Source organism: Capricornis sumatraensis, chromosome 5, assembly GCF_032405125.1.
Source record: "Capricornis sumatraensis isolate serow.1 chromosome 5, serow.2, whole genome shotgun sequence".
NCBI classification, from domain to species: Eukaryota; Metazoa; Chordata; class Mammalia; order Artiodactyla; family Bovidae; genus Capricornis; species Capricornis sumatraensis.
In genome coordinates this window covers 17,628,310-17,651,268 of record NC_091073.1, presented here as the reverse complement: position 1 = coordinate 17,651,268, position 22,959 = coordinate 17,628,310, and the positions used below count along the sequence as shown (strand labels likewise).

Sequence of the window (22,959 nt, the reverse complement as noted above, 5' to 3'; positions counted from 1 at the left end):
ACAACTGATACACTTCTGTTCCTATGGATTTGCCTGTTCTGGACATTTCATATCACTCAAACAATATGTGGCCTCTTGTGAATGGCTTCTTTCATTTAGTGTTTTCAAGCTTCATCTATGTTGTAGCATGTGCCAATACTTCATTCCTTTTTATTGCCAAATAATATTTCCTTGTGTGACTGTACCACTTATTATTTATCCATCCATCAGTTGGTGGGTGTTTGGATTATTTCTACTCTTTGACTATTATGAAGAATGCCACTGTAATCTTTCACATACAACATATTTTGGTGGACATGTGTTTTCTTGGGTGTCGGAATCGAATTGTTGGGTCATAGAATGACTTGGGGGCTTCCCAGGTGACACAGTGGTAAAGAACCCATCTGCCAATGCCAGAGACGCAAGTTTGATCCCTGGGTTGGGAAGATCCCCTGGAGCAGGAAATGGTAACCCACTCTAGTATCCTTGCCTGGGAAATTTCAAGGAGAGAGGAGCTTGGCGGGCTACAGTCCACAGAGTCACAAAGAGTCAGACACGACTGAGCATGCACACAGACAGTATGTTTACCTTTTGAGGAGTTTCCAGGTTGTTTTCCAAAGTGTCCTATTTTAACATTCCTAATAACAGTGTATGAGGGTTCTAATTTCTCCACTTCCTCTCCAGTGCTTGTTCTTCATGAGTTCGTGTCATCCTTGCACAGGGGCAATGCTAATCTTCTCTGTAACATTCCAATTTTAGTATACATGCTACTCAAGCAAGAACTTACACATCTTTTTATTATACATATATGAAGTGATATCCCATTATGGTTTTGATTTACCATTTGTATACATTTTTTGGAGACATGTCTGTTCAGATCCTTTCTGATTTTTTAATTAGTTTGTCTTTTTATTTTTGAGTTCTGAGAGTTCTTTATACACTCTAGATGCACGTCCCTTATTAGATATATGATTTGCAAATATTTTCTCCCATTCAGTGGGCTGACTTTCCACTTTCTTGATTACGTTCCTTGCAGTACAAATGTGTTAGTTTTGATAAAGTCCAATTAGTCAATTTTTTCTTTTGTTTCTTATACTTTTGTTTTTGTATTTTAAAAAACCACTGCCAAATTCCAGGTAACAGATCTACACCCATGTTTTCTTCTAGGAGTGCCATATTTTCAGCTCTTACATTTAGGTCTGTGATGTGCTTTTACTTAATTTTTGTATATGATGTGAGGTATAGGTCCAACTTTGTTTTTCTTTTTGCATGCAGATATTCAGTTGCCCCAGTATCATTTATTGAAAAGATTATTCTTTCCCCCATTTAATTTTTTTGGTACATTTGTCAAAACTCAATTGCCTATAAATGGAGGGTTTATTTATAAACCCTGGACTCTTAGTTCTACCCGCCCCTCCCCCCCCGACCTAGATGTTTGTCCTTCTGCCAGTGCCACACTGTCCTGATTAGTGTAGCTTTACAGCAAGTTTTGAAGTTGGGAAATTTAAGTCCTCCAACTTACAACTTTGTTCTTTTCCAAGATTATTTTGACTCTTTCCATTTCCTTGAATCCCCATATGAATTTTATAACAGCTTGTCAATTTTTGCAAAGAAACCAAGTCTGAGATTGATAACAATTACATTGAATTAGATCAACTGAGGGAGAAGAATTCAAGAACTCAATCTGTAGATCAATTGTTAGAAGATGACACGTGCACATAAAATGTCCTTCTATTTATTTTAGTCCTCATTAGTCATTTCCAACAATGTTTTAAAGATTATTGAGTGTAAGTTTCACACTTTTGTAAAACTTATCCTAAGTATTTTATTCTTTTTAAGCTATTGTAAAAAAATGTCTGAATTTCATTTTAAGATTACTCATTGCTAGTGTACAGAACTATAATCAGTCATTTTAAACTGACATACGTAGATTTATAATGTCATATATTAGTTTCATGTGTACAACATGGTGACTCAAAATTTTCATAGATTATACTCCACTCAATTTTATTATAAAAATATTGGCTAAACTCCCTGTGGTGTACAATACATCCTTACAGTTCATTTTATACTTAGTAGTTTGTACTTATTAGTCCCAAGCCCCTGACTACAATTGATTTTTGTATATTAATATTATAACCTATAATTTTTCTGAACTTACAACTTCTACTAGTTTTTAGTGGATTGCTTCAGTTCAATTCAGTTCAGTCGCTCAGTCATGTCCGACTCTTTGCAACCCCATGAATCATAGCACACCAGGCCTCCCTGTCCATCACCAACTCCCGGAGTTCACCCAAACTTATGTCCATCAAGTCGGTGATGCCATCCAGCCATCTCATCCTCTGTCATCCCCTTCTCCTCCTGCCCCCAATCCCTCCCAGCCTCAGGGTCTTTTCCAGTGAGTCAACTCTTCGCATGAGGTGGCCAAAGTATTGGAGTTTCAGCCTCAGCATCAATCCTTCCAATGAACACTCAGGACTGATCTCCTTTAGGATGGACTGGTTGGATTGCTTAGGATTCTCTAAATACAAAATCATGACATCTGTGAATAGAAACAGTTTTACTTCTTGTTTTCCAATCTTGAAGACTTTTATTTTACTTTCTTGGTTAAATGCACTGACTAGAATCTCCAGCACAGTGTAGACTGGAAGTGATGAGAACAAACATCTTTGTCTTGTTCCTGACTTTGGGGGAGAAGTTTTCAGTCTTTCATCAGCAAGTGTGATATTAGCTGCGGACTTGATACCCTTTATTGGATTGAGAAAGTTCCCCTCTATTCCTAATTTTTAAAGTGACTTTATCATGAAAGGGTATTGGATTATTTCAAATAGGTTTGCTGCATCTATTCAGATATCCCTGGGTCAGGAAAATCCCCTGGAGAAGAGAATGGCAATCCACTCCAGTATTCTTGCCTGGAAAATTCCATGGACAGAGGATCCTGGTGGGCTACAGTCCATAGGGTCACAAAGAGTCAGAAATGACTGAGTGACTAACACTTTCACTCTTCACTATTCAGATGATAATGTGAGATTTTGTCCTTTATTATTACATATTGGGCTCCCCAGGTGTCTCAGTGGTAAAGAATTCACCCACCAATGCAGGAGATGTGGGTTCGATCCCTGGGCCAAAAAGATCCCCTGGAGGAGGAAATGGTTACTCACTCCAGTAGTCTTGCCTACAAAAATCCCACGGACAGAGGAGCCTGGCGGACTCCCATGAGATCACAAAGAGTCAGATACAACTGAGCATACAGCACACACACACACACACACACACACACACACACATTACACAGATTTTCAGATGTAAAAACCAACTTTGTATTAATTGCACTTGGTCATGGTGTATATATATAATTCTTTTAATAGGTTCCCATATTTGGCTGGCTATATTTTGTTGAGGATTGCATCTATATTCATAAAAATATTGGTCCATAGTTTTCCTTTCTTATCATGTCCTTGTCTGGATTTTGCATCAGCATAAAAGTGATCCCATAAAATGAGTTGAAATTGTTCCCTCCTCTTCTGTTTTTTTGGAAGATTCATGGAGAAGTGGTATTAATTCTTTAAATGTTTTCTTAAATTAACCAGTAAAACTATCCAGGCCTAGACTTATCTTTGTGCCTAGTCTTTTGACTAAATTTACAGGTCTATTCAGATTTTGTATTTTTTATTGAGTCAGTTTTGGTAGTTCGTATCTTTGTAGTAATTGGTCTGTTTAATCTAATTAATCCAATTTATTGGCATACAATTGTCCATATTACTTCTGTTTAATCCTTTTTTATTTCTGTAAAGTTGGTAGCGATGCTCACTTTCATTTCTAATTTTAATAGCTTGAGTCCTCTCTTTTTTTCCTTGTTCAGTCCAGGCATCATAGAACCCTTGGTTGCATAACACTGGCTGTCACAGGGGCAGAATTTAACCCATTCAAGTGAAACATTACAATCACTCAACTTGTGCTCTGATAGTTGCATTTGGCTTGGCAATCTTGTCTCAGGAATTCTGATGATACTGTCAATGACCAAATTAAACTGGAATTACAGTAATTTGGTCTTATTAATATGGTGAACATACATTGTTCAGAAGCTTTGGTAAGCTCCATGGTTCCTAAACTCTGTTCCAAATCACTTCAGAGTACCACAAAAAATTCACAAGAGCCCTGCAAGATATTTTAAAATTTCTAGGGAGACATAGCAGTATTTCTTACACAAACTATTACTAACAAGTTGTGTGGGTATAAATATTTAATAAGTAAGATGGTTAAGACATTTTTTGGCTTATAAATATTATGAAAAAATAATCAAATCACTGTGACTTGAGAAAATTTTGCAACCTCTGGATTATTTATTTTTGTTTTTCATCACAGCCTTATTAAGGATAACTGCATGGGTTTTATTAAACTTTTTGAAATATTAAAAAGACTTCCAAGAACCTTTCTAATCTCATGAGCCACAAGTTGGTAATTGACAGATGAAGGTGTCTCTAAAATCACATGATTAGGACAAAACTGTGTATTATTTGTAAGTACATGCTCCACGGCGATATCATTATGGTGATATAATACCTCCTGCTCTTGCTCACATTTCCCAAAGATATTTTTCTAGAGGTAGAGAAGGAGCAAAAGAGGCAATTAACTTATTGTGCTGCATTTGGGGAACACTTCATCTATTATACAAAAATTGATTTAGCATATACTGTGTGCCAGACATGGTGAACAAAACAAAGAAGCCCTGACTAATATTCTAAAATCTAAACACTTAATGTAATAAGAGTGAGGTATGGTGCTTTAAAAAAGATGGTCAGGAAAGGGGTCAGATATGGGACACTTAAGTATATATGTGAATGAAGAGACAGAGAGCAATGCAGATAATTGGAGAGGGTTCCAGGGCTTCCTAGGTGGCTCAGTGGTAAAGAATTCACCAGCCAGTGCAGGAAATGCATGAGATGCTGGTTTGATTCCTGAGTTGGGAAGATCCCCTGGAGGAGGACACAGCAACCCACTCTAGTGCTCTTGCTTGGAGAATCCAATGGACAGAGGAGTCTGGTGAGCTACAGTTCAAGGGGTCACAAAAAGTCAGACAACAAGGGAGTGCAGTGCACAGGACATCTCACAGTGTCCTATCCCCGCCAACTTCCTGCTCTTCCTTCCTTGCTTTCTCCCTTCCTTCCTTCCCTCCCTCTGTCCTTTCTTCTTTCTTCCACCAAATGCTTACTGAAAGTCTACTGTACACCATCCATTATTCTTGGTACCTAGGATCCAGCAGTAAATAAAACAGACGTGGCCCCAACTTGCTTGAAATTTACAGACTAGCAAACTAAGGTCATTTGTAAACAAACAAACCAAAAATCCCAAGTGTGGGAAGTATTAAACACTTGTTCAGTGAACCTGGCCCAAATTAAGAGATAAATATTTGACCAATGAATCAATGTTCAAATGAATGAACAAATGAAGAGATGAACTGACTGACCTTTAAGATGTTATTACTCTGAGATTTTTACCATAGCAGGATAATTAGAATTTTTTGTCTGATTCTCATTTTCTATTTCTATATTGCTATAAGTGAAAAATGTTAAGTAAGAATTCAACTAAATCTGTCAGTCAAAAAAGCTTCATAAGAAAATCAATTAACTTGCTCAAAATCATTTCTGTACTTTCAGAAAAAAAGAAAGCAGCTGCCTGATGATATTTTTAATTGAATTCAGAAGCTATTACCTACGAGAACCTTTAATTTATTCTTACCCAGTCAGTCGAAAACAATTTAAGCAAAGCAGAATCTGTTTTCTTTTAAGTTGCAATTGAGCTGAGAGCTGCCATGCCAGGTTTCACCCAGTGTGAGTTTCAGGAACTGAATGATAAACACCAGTAAATGAGACCTTTTCCTAGAATGCCAGCAGGACTGCTTTAACCGAGGTTAGGCTACTAGGCAACAATCTAAGAAAACCAATATTCTGTTGCTAATTACCCATATAAAAGGCTAGAGAGGAAATTATAGAAAGAAGCAATCTTCTTAATAATTCCCCAATTACTCCACCCTGAATCATCTCTTACTCATGAAAGGGTGAATATGGTAGTTTCAGAGAATCTCAGCTCTCATTAAAGTGAGAATTAGAGAGATTGCCTCCCTGAAAGAAATGGCTTAACAGTTCTATGCAAACGCCTTATCCTCCGTATGAAAGGTGAAGTGTTAGTCACTCAGTCATGTTCGACTCTTTGTGACCCCATGCATGGACTGTAGTCTGCCAGACTCTTCTGTCCATGGGATTCTCCAAGCAAGAATACTGGAATGGGTAGCCATTCCCTCTTCCAGGGGATCTTCCTGACCCAGGGATTGAACCTGGGGCTCCAGCATTGCAGGCAGATTCTTTACTCTCTGAGCCACCAGGGAAGCCATCCCTCCGTGTAGTATTTACAAATGCTGTGGGTGAGAGTGACAGAGAGGGAGGGCTTCTGGAGGCTGAAGTGGTGGGAGCCACAGAGCTCAAGTTGATGTCAATACCGTCAGTCACAATGCAATCTGGTCTCTACTGGTTCATTTGCTTGTTCATTACATATGAACAAGACAGAAAAGCTTCCAGTCGAATGAGGTAGTCATGTGAAAAACTGGTACACAAATAAAAAGATGGTCAAATACAACCGTGCCTTGAAGAAAATTTCCAAGGTGACATGACAGAGAGTAACTTTAGAAGACTTGTTTAATTAAGTGGTTAAGAAAGGCCTTCAGGCTATTTGTCTAAGAGTTTTATGTATTACATATGTCCTCTGTGTTCTTTTTAAATAGGGCATAATCATGCTGCTGTCAAATTGGCTAGTGTAGACACCCAACAAGTGGTTCTTTTCCAGCCAATTCATCATGAGTCTATGGAAAGGAAGGGAATGGGGGTAGGTCTTAACACAATGACTGGAATTAGCCAATACAAGATACAGGGGGAAAAGTCGCTTCCTCCTTTATGACCATGGCTAGGGAAAATAAGTCCTCAGAATTACTAAAAAACCAAGAATATTAAAGAAAAAAAATTTTTTAAGTTGGATTAAAAAAAAAAATTCAAAGCTTTTGTTTTTAGAAAGACACCTTTTAGCAAATTAAACAGCAGACCACAGACTGGGAGAAAATATTAATATGTACCAAAAATATTATGTGTGTGTATACTCAATATATATATGTATAAATGCATGTTGTTGTTTAGTCTCTTGGTCATGTCCAACTCTTTGCAACTCCGTAGACTATAGCCCTGCCAGGCTCCTCTGTCCATGGGATTCTTCAGGCAAGAATAATGGAGTGGGGTGCCATTCTCTTTTCCAGGGGATCTTCTGGACCCAGAGATCGAATCCATACCTCTTGCACTGGCAGGTGGATTCTTTAGTACTGAAGCTCCTATAAATACATATATGTGCATGCGCACATAACATATAGGACGTGTATGTTTCATATGTCATATATATCTGGGAAAGGACACATAAAGAACATATAATGAACTCTTAAATGTTAATAATTAGAACATAACTCAAATTTTAATTGGAGAAAAGATTGAAACAGGTACTTCACAAAAAATGATAGAAAATGACCTATAGCACTCAAAAAGATGCTCAACACCATTAGTCATCAGAGAATTACAAATTAAAACCACCCACTGTAATGGCTAAGATGAAAAAGAGTAACCATACCAAGTGTCGGTAAGAATGTGGAAAAATGAACTCATACACTTCTGGGGTACACACAAACTTGCAAAAAATGTTCATAAGAGTTTTATTTCAAATAGTGAATAACTAGGAACAGTCTTTGGAGAAGGAAATGGCAACCCACTCCAGTATTTCTGCCTGAAAAATTCCACGGACAGAGGAGCTTGGTGGTCTACACTCTATGGAGTCAGAAAGAGTCACACACGACTGAACACGCACGCACAACAACAACAAGGAACAGTCTTACTACCCATCACAGGTGGGTGGATAAACAAGTTGTGTTGTACGTACAGAGTGGAATACTACTCGGCAATAAAATGAACTACATCCAATAACATGGATGACTCTGAAAAACATGCTGAGTAAAATAAGCCAGGCACAAAAACACACGCTGTATGATGCCACTTGCATGAAATTCTAGAAAAAAGAAAACCTAATCTATAGCAGTAAAGAGCAGATCTGGTTGCCTGGGCTGTGGATCATAGCAGACTGACAGGCAAAAGGCATGAGGGACAATTTTGTGGTGATGGAAATGTTCTACATCTTAACTGTGGTTGTGGTCACACGGATGTGTACCTCTGTCAAAACTCTAAGAATGTACCCTTAAAAGGATCATATTTTATTGTATATGAATAATAATTTAGTTGCCTTTGACTCGAGTTGATTTTTAAAATGGGTTCTTTCAAAAAGTGATTTTAGTGTTTCCTTATAGCATGGGTGGAGGCATACCATTCATTAGATCAATTCACAAAATTGGAGGTTAGAAAGTTAGGCAAACATGAACCCCCCTTCATGTTTGGGAACACATGTAAGAATTAAAGATTTTAAAATTAAAAAAAAAATAAAATAAAAAAAAAAAAAGAAAGTTAGGCAAACATGGAGCCAATATAACAACCATAGCCCCAAAATATTCCCTGACATGGTTTTATCAAATTTACTGTATCAGTCATGAAAGATGCTCCATAAAGAAAAGTCTCTGGCCCAGGAAACTGTAGAAAAACTGAATATTCTACAGATTCACATTATAATATTACCATAAATATGAAAGTCCCAAAGTGAATAAATGAATAAATATTTATTATACCAGCCTTTTAAAACGTATTTTATCAAGAAATATCTAGTGGGACATGGCTTTGGAAATGTTAAATTACTTGACCAGCATCAATCTGGAAGGAAGTTTCTTAAGAGTTTTTAATTATCAATACGTATTTTAAATCTCAAAGAGTGTTTTAGTATGTAGCATTTTCCACATGTATTTGAGCACAGTGTTCTATTTTCAACTGCACCTTGCAAAAATTGGTATTCTATTTTCTTCCAAAAACAGCTTTCTAGGCTTCCTCCAAAGAGCTTGGTCCTCGCCTCTATCCTCCTTACAAGCAACTTAGTAGCTGTAGTATTACTCAGTCGTGTCTAACTCTTATTACCCTGTGAAGTGCAGCCCAGCAGGCTCTTTGTCCATGGATATCTCCAGGCAAGAATACTGGAGTGGGTAGCCCATTCCCTTCTCCATGGGATCTTCCCAACCCAGGGATCGGATGAACCCAGGTCTCCTGCATTGAAGGCAATTCTTTACCATCTGAGCCACCAGGGAACCCCACAAACAACTTAGCTGAATGGCAAATACAGGATTGTCAAATTTTCAGATGACACAAATGCGTTTCTTAAGAGGATAAGCAATACTATAAAATTTGAATTCATTAAGATCTGAATAGGCAAGATTGATGAAATTTAAAACTATTGAGTTTGAAATTCAATTAAGTGTATATATGTTTTTGGGGACAGATGGAAGCAGGCTTTGGAGTTTTAGTTGACAATAAACTCAACCAAAACTACAATGTTGTGTCAAAAACCAATTCAACCTTAGTCTACACGACAGAATGGTGTCAACAATAATAAGAGAACCATTGTATGTGAGTACAACTATAGAATTACAAGATGGTCAAAGGACCAGAAATGTCAAAGGAAGAGTGTTCAGATTTGGTGGGGGAAGCAGAGAATGTATATGTAGAATGGTATTTGCCTACAAATATGAGGAGAAACTTCATGGAAAGTCATTCAAGTATCTTGATTGCCAGCTTCTAGACCTATTTTTAAAAGCTCTGATTTGGATCACAACAAACTGTGGAAAATTCTTAAAGAGATGGGAATAACAGGCCACCTTACCTGCCTCCTGAGAAATCTCTATGCAGGTCAGGAAGCAACAGTCAGAACCAGACATAGGGCAAAGAACTGTTTCAAAATTGGGAAAAGAGTACATCAAGGCTATATATAGTCACCTTGCTTATTTAACTTACATGCAGAGTACATCATGCAAAATGCCAAGCTGGATGAAGCATAAGCTGGAATCAAGATTGCTGGGAGAAATATCAACTTCAGATATGCAGATGACACCACCCTTATGGCAGAAAGTGAAGAGGAACTAAAGAGCCTCTTAATGAAAGTGAAAGAGGAGAGTGAAGAAGTTGGCTTAAAACTCAACATTCAAAAACCTAAGATCATGGCATCCAGTCCCATCACTTCATGGCAAATAGATAGGAAACAATGGAAACAGTGACAGACTTTATTTTGGGGGGTTCCAAAATCCCTGCAAATGGTGACTGCAGCCATGAAATTAAAAGACGCTTGTTCCTTGGAAGAAAATCTATGACAAATCTAGACAGTATATTAAAAAGCAGAGACATTACTTTGCTGACAAAGGTCCATGTAGTTAAAGCTATGGTTTTTCCAGTAGTTGTGTATGGATGTGAGAGTAAAAGAAAGCTGAGCACCGAAGCATTGATGCTTTTGAACTGTGGTGTTGGAGAAAAGTCTTCAAAGTCTCTTGGACTGCAAGGAGATCAAACCAGTTAATCTTAAAGGAAATCAGTCCTAAATATTCATTTGGCCACCTGATGCGAAGAACTAAGACCATGATGCTGGGAAAGACTGAAGGCAGGAGGAGAAGGGGGCGACAGAGGATGAGATCATTGGATGGCATCACCGACTCAATGGACATGAGTTTGAGCAAACTCTGGTAGTTAGTGATGGACAGGGAAGCCTGGCGTGCTGCAGTCCATGGGGTCGCAAAGAGTCAGACACAGCTGAGCAACTGAACTGAACTGAATTGTACCTAACCAGGACTATGTTAACCAGCATGAAAATTCGTCCACAAAATCCACAGGACATGGGAGGATCAGGTTCAGGAAAGACTGGAGGGAGCTCTGGGATGAGGTAGCCGGAAGCCTGGTGGAAGTTACACCCAGGAGACAGCTGGTCCTCACTGACCCTACCTGTCATGCTGGATGCCCAGCACCTGCCCCTGTGTTCCTGCAGCTGCAGCCTCACTCAATGTTCAAAACTCCTCTACAGAACATTCAATGAGTTGGACCAAAATTATGTGCCTAGCCCTGGCTGAGTTTATTCTGCTTTATTCCAGAGAAGAGAACTAGTAGCAATGAGATGGTTGTTGGTCCCAGACAATGTAAGAACGCCCCTGCTTAGAAATAGAGTTTATGCTCACTGCTGCTGCTGCTGCTAAGTTGCTTCAGTCGTGTCTGACTCTGTGCGACCCCATAGAGGGCAGCCCACCAGGCTCCCCTGTGGTATGCTCACTGAATGCTTAGCAAAGATTCTTTCTCAGTGTGAGAAAGGCAACAATTACTCAGACGCATTCAGTGAGAATTTTAAAAGTGACCATGGGCAAACAAGGAGATTTTAAGAGTGCAGTGCACATTAGAGGTCAACTACAATAACTCTTGACCTTTATCAACATGGAAACTCACCTGGAGAGATTAAATGATGTTTTTGGAGGAGCTCTCAGTGAGCATCAAAAAGAATGAACCCAGGTCCCCATGACATCAGCCATCCTTCTTTGTTATAAAATATTGCCTAATTTTCAACTGAACAGTCTGACTTAGTGATAGAATTGTAAAATTTACTGAGATCAAAATATTGTTGTGGCAAAATAGCCACTCATAGTTGTTAATAGAATTAACATGAACACAGGAAAGAATGATCATGTTGGGAAGGGAGAGAAGGTTAAGGAGGGAGGTGGAGACAAGGTGAAAAATTCATTCAAATCTAACTCAGTTTATTTTTCTGATCTGACCTCTAATTCGCCAACTTTAGATTTGGTTTAGATGCTAACCTTTTCCAGGAATTGAAGTTAGAGCGTTTAAGGAAAAACAATGCCTTTGACTAGCAGCAGGACTTTAGGAAAATGTCACTGTGACGGCAAGTGATTTTTCATCTGCATAGTAAACTTTTTGAATGGTAAAAAAGCAATACTTCAACAATGCTTCTTGCAGGTGTTGTTTGTTTGATATATCTCTTGTGTCAGCTGGAAACAACAGTTTAAACACTACTTTAATGAGAAAAATTGCCCATGGCTGGTCTGGTTTTACCTTAAATGGATTTGTAGCTGATCAGTGACTGATGTTTGCTTTAAACATTTTTTGACAGACAAATCGATTATTTGTGGCCACTTTTTCCAAGGTCCATGGAGAAATTAGCTTTAATTACTCCATTGATTGGAGGACCATAGCAAATCTCCTTTTCTTAAGAAAGGCAAACACTACTAGTCACTGGTTTTGAGCAATTCTTTAATAAATCAAAATACTGAAGCTTGTGAATCAAACCATTAGACAGCTTTCTTTGAAGGACAACGTATATTATATTAACCCTTCCTCCTCAATGCAGAGGCAGAAGAAAAGAAATAGTTTCCTTAAATGTTGTGTCAAAATATTGAAATAAAATGTGGACATCTCAGACATTCAGATACTTCAGGTATACATCTAATAAAACTGTGGCCTCCCACTTCCTTTCAAATTGACAAAGGGTATAGATCTCTAACTGCTATCATCCTGAAAATATGGTGTCCATTAGCAGCCAAGGATGTAGTATAACCCAGAAGCACTCATTTAAAAGAAAACAGACAATTCCTTGGCAGTCCAGTGCTTAGGACTCCATAATTCCACTGCAGCGGGCCTGGGTTTGATCTTTGGTCAGAAAATTAAGAAAAGCAAAAGAAAAATAAGAAAGAAGAAGAAAAGACATTAGCGGACAGGGAAAAAGAGACCATCCAAAAATTAGAGGCTCTCATCACTCTTCCTACACTTTCCACGCAATTTCTGGGTTTGTTCTCGAATAGCAACTTGATAGTACTCTATCCTGTTACTCATCACCTCCAGTGGAGACACCCCGTCCTCTCAGAGTATGAATCCTACCATTTGGCTGATTCTACACATGGTCAGTGACAGCCTGCGCCCACCGCAGAACACCGTGGGTCAGAAGGACTATCATGACTCTGTCTTAGCCAGCTCAGTTTTCTTAGAGTGAAACTCATGCCGTAAGGTTCCATCCAGATTTGTAAATAACCATCTTCTTCCTCATTTGAATGTCTCGTTAATTCACCTTGAGATGTTTGTCATGACTCCCCTTGACATTCGTAATGTTTCAAGAGGAAATGCTTATATTGAACTAACTATGGGAACCATCTGGGAGGAACACTGCTTGACAAGCACAGCACTTTTCAAAATAATATCATGGCAGGCTTCCCAGCTCACAGCCACAACATCCGGTGGAATCAACAAAGCAATTTAAAAAGCCCCAAACTCATCATCTCCAGTGGAGACACCCCTTCCTCTAGGAGTATGAATCCTACCATTTGTTCTTTGAATTAGAACAATTCTGTGGCGGCGTAGGGCAACAAAGCTTCTCTTCCTAGACTCTAGAATACTGGTCTTCTTAGATCATGACCTCCTGCTGCTGCTGCTGCTGCTGCTAAGTCGCTTCAGTCGTGTCCAACTCTGTGTGACCCCATCGAATGCAGCCCACCAGGCTCCCCCATCCCTGGGATTCTCCAGGCAAGAACACTGGAGTGGGTTGCCATTTCCTTCTCCAATGCACAAAAGTGAAAAGTGAAAGTGAAGTTGCTCAGTCGTGCCCGACTCTGTGTGACCCTATGGACTGCAGCCTACCAGGTTCCTCCGCCCATGGGATTTTCCAGGCAAGAGTACTGGAGTGGGTTGCCATTGCTTTCTGCAAGATCATGACCTAGACAGATCTAAAACAAATGTTTCACTCCCTACCATCTCACTAATCACAAGCAGGCTTCTTTCTTTATTTGATTTCATTTTAATGCTGGTTATGACCCACTAAGGACCTAACAGAAGCAGAAGAGACTAAGAAAAAGTGGTAAGAATACACAGAAGAACTATACAAAAAAGCTGTTAATGACCCAGATAGCCACGATGGTGTGATCACTCACCTAGGGCAAGATATCCTGGAGTGTGAAGTCAAGTGGGGCTTAGGAAGCATCACTACAAACAAAACTCGTGGAAGTGATGGAATCCCAGCAGAGCTATTTCAAATCCTAAAAGATGATGCTGTGAAAGTGCTGCACTCAATATGCCAGCAAATTTGGAAAACTCAGCAGTGGCCACAGGGAGGGAAAAGGTCAGTTTCCATTCCAATCCCAAAGAAAGGCAATGCCAAAGAATGTTCACACTACCACACAACTGCACTCATCTCACACACCAGCAAAGTACTGCTCAAAATTTTCCAAGCCAGGCTTCAACAGTACGTGAACTATGGACTTCCAGATGTTCAAGCTGGTTTTAGAAAAGGCAGAGAAACCAGAGATCAAATTGCCAACATCCACTGGATCACAGAAAAAGCAAGAGAATTCCAGAAAAACATCTACCTCTGCTTTATTGACTACGCCAAAGCCTTTGACTGTCTGTATCACAACAAACTGTGGAACATTCTTAAGGAGATGGGAATACCAGGCCACCTGATCTGCCTCTTGAGAAACTAGTATGCAGGTCACGAACAAACAGCTAGAACCAGACATGGAACAACGGACTGGTTCAAAATTGGGAATGGAGTACATCAAGGCCATATATTGTCTCCCTGCTTATTTAACTTATATGCAAAGTATATCACGCGAAATGCCATGTTGGATGACGCACAAGCTGGAATCAAGATTGCCAGGAGATATATAACAACCTTAGATGTGCAGATGTTACCACCCTAATGGCAGAGAGCAAAGAGGAACTAAAATGCCTTTTGATGAAGGTGAAAGAGGAGAGTGAAAAAGTTAAATCTCAATATTAAAAAAACTAAGATCATGGCATCATCTGGTCCCATCAGTTCATGGCAAATAGATGGGGGAAGAATGGAAACAGTGACAGACTTTATTTTCTTGGATTCTAAAATCACTGTGGACAGTGACTGCAGCCACAAAATTAAAAGATGCTTGCTCCTTGGAAAAAATGCTGTGACAAAACTAGACAGTGTATTAAAAATCAGAGGCTTCATTTTGCCATCAAAGGTCTGTATAGTCAAACTATGGTTTTTCCAGTAGTCGAATATGGATGTGAGAGTTGGACCATAAAGAAGGCTGAATGCCAAAGAATTGATGCTTTCGAACTGTCGTGCTGGAGTAGACTTTTGAGAGTCCCTTGGACAGCAAGGAGATAAAGCCTGTCAATCCTAAAGGAAATCAACCCTGAATATTCATTGGAAGGACTGATGCTGAAGCTGAAGCTCCAATACTTTGGCCACCTGATTCGAAGAGCTGACTCACTGGAAAAGACCCTGATGCTGGGAAAGTTTGAGTGCAGGAGAAGAGGAGGACAGAGGATGAGATGGCTGGATGGCATCACTGACTCAGTGGATGTAAGTTTGAGCAGACTCTGGGAGATGATGAGGGCTGACATGCTGCAGTCCATGGGGTGGCAATGAGTTACACACGACTTAGCAACTGAACAACAACAAATGACCCACTAAACTGATTTCATAACCTACCAATTTGTGATAACCCACAATCCAGAATGCACCTCTCTAGAACATGGAGAACTTTGTTCCTAGTCTGGAGTCATTTCACACAGCCATGTTTTTAAGATTATAAAGCGAGTGCACTTTAGACACACTCTTTAAAAATTAAGATGGCTGAGTGCCCCAGCTCCAGATTCTGATTCAACTAGAACCAAGCATCAGTCATCTGTAAAAGCCTTCTGGATAATTCTAATGTGTGCCAGGATCAGTACCGACTGCTCGGTCTAGAGCAACTAATAAGAAAATCTCTAAGTTCTTTTATGGCAATACATTTTTTAAAAGACTCTCATAAAGTTATTTTACATAATATGAAGTAGCCAGTGAGTAGGTTGTGTGTCCATTTGGTACACGATGCTCTTCAAAGCACTTTACAATCCCTATTTTTCCACTTGAGCAGCAGGACACCTGAGCGCCTGGCCTCTTGCCTTGGACATGGCGTCTCGGCCGGAGTGGGCTATTACAGAGCTGCCTCTGCTCTGGGTGACCTTTTCTCTACTGAGCTTTATTTCCCTGCACAGAGAATGACGCATGGAAAGTGACTGGAGCGCTGCGGCCGTGACCCTTCACCTACTAAACTTCCCGTGTTGACTCCACCGCCAGGCGGGGCAGCTCAGGCTGCGGGTGTGGGGCTGACCTTTCCCCCAGTTAGCCTGCCAGCGAGAGGCCGGCATCTGCTTCCCTTCCACAGAACAGGCTAGCGTGTTTCCCCCAACACAATGTGGGTGAAAACTGCACGGCAGAGTCACTTTATTTTTAAACAGCAAAGGCATTTATAAATTCATGTCCTAGCAAAGGAAAACTTGCCCCGTTACTCCAACACACAGTACATTTTGTACACAGTACACTGAGGTGCCCATTTATAGAAAGCAGAAGTGGGAGAAGCCTATGAGGGAAGGGGCCGGAGAAAGAACAAAAATGGGGAACCCAACACCTTTCCTTTCTGGACTCAGCCTTGACTAATGAAACCCACCTAGGTCCCTATGAACTGAGAACATAATATAACCAGGTCCCTCAAACTCAGTACTGTCAAATTCTCACGTTTATTTTCAAAAGGGAGGGATTAAGAGGGGAAAGGTGTATGTGTCTGTGTGACTACCGTTAAGGCTAAATGCGGTTTAATTTCCTCTGCAGCAAAGTCTAACCTGTGGCCAGTGTCCTTAAGGAAACAAGCTGTTGAATTTCCAGCATCCTTTTTTTTCCCTCAAATTCAGTTTCACACAGTTGTCTGGTCTGGACCAAGAGGACAAGCAGGCATTCTCAGTTCTAAGAGGTCAGAAAGGTTCATGTAAAAAATAATCCTAAAGTTGCCAAAGCCTAGAAGAGCGTGGCAAAGATTCCAGTTTCAACTGAGGTTTACAAAATTCACACTTTGTACTACTCAGGTGACTTAGGTGACTTAATATCCTCTCTGCCTCCATTTTTCCTCTGCAAGTAAAAGTGGTGGATTAAGTGAATGTTTTTGGTATTTGTCTTTGACGATCTCACTGAAGGACACCTCTTGCAAGTGGAAAGGAGAGGATGGAGGCAGGGGTGTGGTTGCAGGCTGAAATGTGAAGGCTGCCCGGATTCCCCAGCCCAGAAATAAGCAGAGGTTGAATCTCCCAAATCTGATTCTGCTTCTCTGATCTCTGGAGTGCTGTGTTGGAAAGAATCCTAAGGCCAAACCACACCAAACAGGAAAGAATATTATGATCTATAATTGGTGGTGTCAGCTATAGTTGGAGAGGGCAGGACTAACTGCTTGGACAATATGTACTTGCTTAAATTGGTATTCTCAAATAAACAGAAAAATTTAGTATGTCATGTCTAAGTATCTGTCTTTTCACTGCTAAGCATAGCACGCAATGCTATACTAATGTACTGCATATAATAACAGGCCAATGCATATGAATTAATTGAATTAACCAGGTAGAAAGGAATGTCTGTATAACTGACAAAATTTTCCCATTTTTAAGGGGATATTTAGTTGGGTATTGATTCAGTTTTGACCATCCCCTGCACTGGGATGAGCAAAGAAAGGACAAGAAGTAGTGACCTCTAAAACCTGTCTTCCAGATGACCTGATACCTGATTGTGTTCCTTTTATTTTCAGTAAAAGTTTGTCTCAGGCAGTCAGTCAGTGCTACACAGACCAAGCTGGGCCTTGGCAATACTTGGGATTTTCCAAATTAGAGACTCTATTTGGAATCTGTAGGGGGCAGGAGGGCTTCCCTGGTGTCTCAGTGGTAAAGAATCTGCCTGCAGTGCAGGAGACCTGGGTTCGATCCCTGGGCTGGGAAGAAACCCTGGAGGAGGGCATGGCAACCCACTCCAGTATTCTTGCCTGGAGAATCCCCACGGACAGAGGAGCCTGATTGATAGGCTACAGCCCATAGGGTCGCAAAGAGTCAGACATGAGTGAAGCGACTTAGCAGCAGCAGCAGGGGATGGGGGGAGAGGAGTGAGAAAGAGATCCCCCTTGGTGATAATCTCAGGAAATCTGGGCAATGATCAGCAGTCAGAGAAAAGGAACAAGTCACAGAAGCAGAAACAAAGTCTTAGCTGACAACCGCTCAGTATCCGTGTACAGAAGATAAAGGGCAGGGAGGAGAAGAGAGAAGAGCTGAATTCAGGCTCCTCGGGTCTGGAGTTGTCAAGCCTCCTACGCTCAAGGGGTTAGCAGCAGAAGGCAGGGGAGCCATTCACCCAATTCCCTGTCCTGATCCTGCCTTCCAGTTTCATCAAAAGCCTATTTTGATAGATCTCTGCCAAATTCTTCGGCCTGTTCTTTCGCTACATGTGGTTTCATTTCAACTTTTGAAATAACACTTATAATTCCTTATAATTAAGAAGTAACACATGTTCCATTGTTTAACGTTGGAAAATTACAAAAGAAAGCAAATGTAAATAATGATAATTTTACCACCCCAAAATAATCACTACAAACCTTCTGGGCTGTTTTCTTTATACATATGTTTATGCATATGTTTGTTCATATAATATTCAAAATATTAACCAGCTATGTTTTCAGGCACGCCTTAGCAACTAAACAATAATTGTTTTCTGCCAGCATTTCTTATTTTCCAATGCCCTCCTCCCTCATTTGGTTAGCTAGGCCATAACCCACAGAAGAAGCCCAAAATACTTAATACTAAGTTTGGGAGATCTGAGAGATGGAGTTACATGTTTTCTTTTTTCCTAAAAAACCTATGTGTGGTTTCTATGATCCATCTACTAACTCCTACTTAAGGTTCATTTGAGCTGTTTTCAAGCTTCTTTCACCCTTTATTCTCTTCTGTACCCCTCAGACCAGAGAATCTCTTCCAGTTTGAGAGGCAATAGTGGGAAACCTGATGTGATTTACTGAATATTCACTATGCTCAGGCTTCCCAGGTGGCGCTAGTGGTAAAGAACCCACCTGCCAGTGCAGAAGACTAAAGAGACGTGCGTTCTATCCCTGGGTCAGGAAGATCTCCTGGAGGAGGGCACGGCAACCCACTCCAGTATTCTTGCCTGAGAATTTCATGGACAGAGGAGCCTGGCAGGCTATATAGTCCACGGGGCTGCAAGAGTCAGACACGACTGAAGTGACTTAACACGCACGCACACTATGCTCTAACTCCTTCAAAGCCTAGGCCTTTGCAACTCATTTTCTGCACCAAGACCCTAGGAAGACAGCGGGAGCAGAAATGGCTGCGGGAAGATCAGGCAGACAGGCACGCGGCAGCCTTCTAGAGCTTCCTGCAGCCCCAAACAGTATAATCACAACAGAGGCACTGGAGTAAATAGCGTAGCAGACTGCGGTCCAATGTGTTTCAGGAACAGCAGGATGAAGTGCTGCCCATGTGGCCAAGGGCAGACAGATACGAGAGAGAGAAAGAGAAACAGACTCAAGTGGGTCTTCTAGATGGGAGTGAGGGCTGATGTTGCAGCAATTCACATGAACCAACAATCTAGGACCAGATATAATGAGAAACATTGCCGTAGAAGCTAGTTTGGCTAGGTGACACCAAGCACCAGATCTCCACCTGCCGTGAGACCTCGGGGAATGCACAGATGCAACCCTGGGGGAAAGGATGATAAAATCTCCCATTAATCAAACAGCCTTGTAATAGACACAAAGCTGACTTATAGACAAGATGATATCAACAACCGCACATTTAGTATTTGTGAACTGAAATTTGTACCCACTGTATATATTTAGAATGGCTTAACTACGGTTGGTTCACCTAATGAGTAAAACAGGAAGAGAGAGAGAGAAGAGTTTTCCTAAGTGTATAATTATGGTGTTGGACCACGGAGTCCAACTGGACAAGAGGAGAGAGAAGACACAGAGGAAGGAAGGAAGGCAAAATTGGAGTCTCAATGAGTTTGAGATACTGTACATGAGATGACAGTTGATGTCACCTAGGAGTATGGGAGGTGGCATACAGAGAGCTAGTGACGTTTTCTATGTTGTGCCATTACTTGTGAGGATAAGTTCTAGGGTGTGTTCATGGGAATGGGTAGCTGGGGTGAGCTATACATAGATATTGATCAGGTAAAGAGACTGATGAATTCAGGGGTGTAAAGGATAGATATATCATTCTTAATAGTGTTGAAATCAACAAGAATGATGACAGAAAGCATACTGGAAAGGAAGTAGTCAGCTATGCCATAAAATGCAGCAATAAATAAATAAAAAAATCAAAGTAGTAGGTAGGATTGTCTGACGCCTTGTCTTCAAAGGTCCTGTGATTTTAAAGGAGAATGGAGGATTAATGTTTTGAAAGCAGAGGGATAACAAACAAGGTGTGGAAGGATGAAGACACTCATCTCACCTTCAGGTCATTAAATATTGAGTTAAGGAAAACATCCATCTCCACTTAAGAGGTTGCATGAGACACGAAGTCTGTAGGTTGCGGCAAGAATATACCCATATTTAGAGAAGAAATTGGGGATGTTGGGAATCTATGATGTTTGTAGACAAATGCTGAGTTCTAGAGGGCAAAATGGAAATATTTGGAAGAAGGACAAAGAGCATGAGAGGCTAGGTCAGATTGGGAGGTACCAAAAATGATCTGGAGAAGACACTGGTCAAAGATAGATAAATGGAGGGGAAGAAATGTCAGGTGGTACCTGAGCTAAGTCACGCTGTGAGGCACAGCAGGACTAGTCCAAGTCGACTCTGAGGTCCAACAGTACAACGTGGCGTCCAGGGACTCATTTAGCTTATCTGTGTGGTTCACTTTTTCACTGAGATATGTTATGACAGCCTCAGGGAGCAGGATATAACCTGGAACACAAGACTAAGGGAAGGCCTGGGGGCTGACGGTCCCCTGCGGTGCTACGGTGTGGTAGATGGGAAGAAAATCTCACAAACAAAACAGGATGCCTATTCTGCAGCTGACAGTAAAACAGAAGCAACAGTAGAACAAGAAAGGGATGAAGGTGAGAATGAATCACGTGCAGGGCATCTGGGGTGAAAAGGGAAGAAATGGAAAACACAAGATGTGCGCCATAACAGGATTAGAGAGAGCAAGGGAATGAGCCAAATGGAAAAAGAGGAGACAGAGGGTCGGGAAAAGGAGGCTCCATGCTTTCAGAGGCAAGGCAGTCCTGACCAATGACCAGGCACGTGAAGTGGCCATGGGAGTAAGCAACAGAAATGCAGTAGGGGGCCTTCCCTCATGATCCAATAGCCAAGACTCCATGCTCCCAATGCAGGAGGCCTGGGTTCGATCCCTGGTCAGGGAACTAGATCCCACATGTCGCAAATAAAGATCCAGGATGCTGCAACCAAAAAGGATCCCTCATACTGCAAAGAAGATTGAAGAGTCCCTGTGCCACACTAAGACCCAACATGGCCAAATTCATTAATTAATGTTAAGAAGAAAAGCAGCAGGTGTCAAGGTCACTGAGATTAAAGAATTCAAGGAACGATGAGGACAAAGTTAGATAATTCATCCACCTGACCTCTGAAGTTGTCTAGGATTATATGCTTTCCAGAGCCCCAGTTCTACCTTTCAATTCAGTGGTATAGACCACAGTGGCACAGTGGTAAAGAATTTGTCTGCCAATGCAGGAGACTCAAGAGACACAGGTTCGACATCTGGGTTGGCAAGATCCCCTGGAGGAGGAAATGATAACTCACTCTAGTATTCTTGCGTGAAGAATGCCATGGGCAGAGGAGCCTGGCAGGCTACAAAGAGGCGCTACACAGGGTTGCAAACACTCAGACACAACAGTACACACAAAGACCAAGATACTCAGGCCTGGACTATCATCACCCATTGCACAGCATTTATTTCTACAAATGCTCTCTCCACCTTACTTGCCCCATTTTTGGCATTCAGGCAAAACACAGTCACAGAGGACCCTGGCATTGGCAGTAGCAAACTTAGTCATAGCTGCTTCAATCCACTGTTGCTTCATCTTGGAATCCCATAGAGGAAGAAAAATATAAGGGCAAACAAGTCCAGGGAACAATTTTTCCCCAAGTGGCATTATCTTATACCCTGTTCATTTGGTCAAGAACTATTCCTGGCTTGAGTGTGTGAAATACAAAGTCATGTATCATGGAGAATATAACGTGGAGTGTAAAGAAGTGCGGGGGTCTCCTTCCATACACCCCCCAATACCATGACTATTTGGTATTATTCCTTCCCAAACCCCCATATATTAACTCATATTCAAATATTCAGTTTTTGTTATTTTTCTTTCTTTTTTAGTTAATAATTTCAGTTGTACTGGGTCTTTGTTGCTGCAGACTTCCTCTAGTTGCAGCAAGTGGGGGTTACTGTTCATTGCGGTACACAGGTTTCTCCTTGCAGTGGCATCTCTTGTTGTGTGGCGTGGGCTCTAGCTGCGAGCTTCAGTAGCTGCAGCTCCTGGGCTCTCGAGTGCTGGATCGGTAGTGGTGGTACACAGGCTTAATTGCTCCTTGGCATGTGAGATCTTCCCCAATCAGAGATCGAAACTGTCCTCTGCATTGGCAAGTGGATTCTTATCCACTGAGTCACAGGGGAAGTCCTCTTTCTTTCTTAAAAAAAATTGAACCATACCGTATATATATTCATATGCCACAAGCTTTTGACAATTAACAAAATATAAAGGACAATGTTCTAACATAGAGACAATGTTGGTGTAGGTCCTCTGGTAAGCAGTTGCTGAGACAAAAGTGCAAGAGGTTTGTAGTTTTTTGTTTGTCTATGTAGAAATAAAAACATACATTCACCAAATGTGTAACAATACAACATGTACCTGGACCATACTAATCTGCTCTAGGCGAAGTACCATATCCATGGAAAGCAGCAGTTTCTAGCAGGGCTACTGTTCCTCCTTCGGACAATAGTAGTCCACTTCTGCTGCTGCTAAGTCGCTTCAGTCGTGTCCGACTCTGTGTGACCCCAAGACGGCAGCCCACTAGGCTCCCCCGTCCCTGGGATTCTCCAGGCAAGAACACTGGAGTGGGTTGCCATTTCCTTCTCCAGTGCATGACAGTGAAAAGTGAAAGTGAAGTCGCTC

General features: G+C 41.0%; 1 pseudogene; it reads right to left on the bottom strand.

Annotated features, from left to right (window-relative positions):
- Nucleotides 1-657: 657 nt before the first annotated feature.
- Nucleotides 658-758, bottom strand: LOC138080520 (U6 spliceosomal RNA; annotated as a pseudogene).
- Nucleotides 759-22,959: the final 22,201 nt, after the last annotated feature.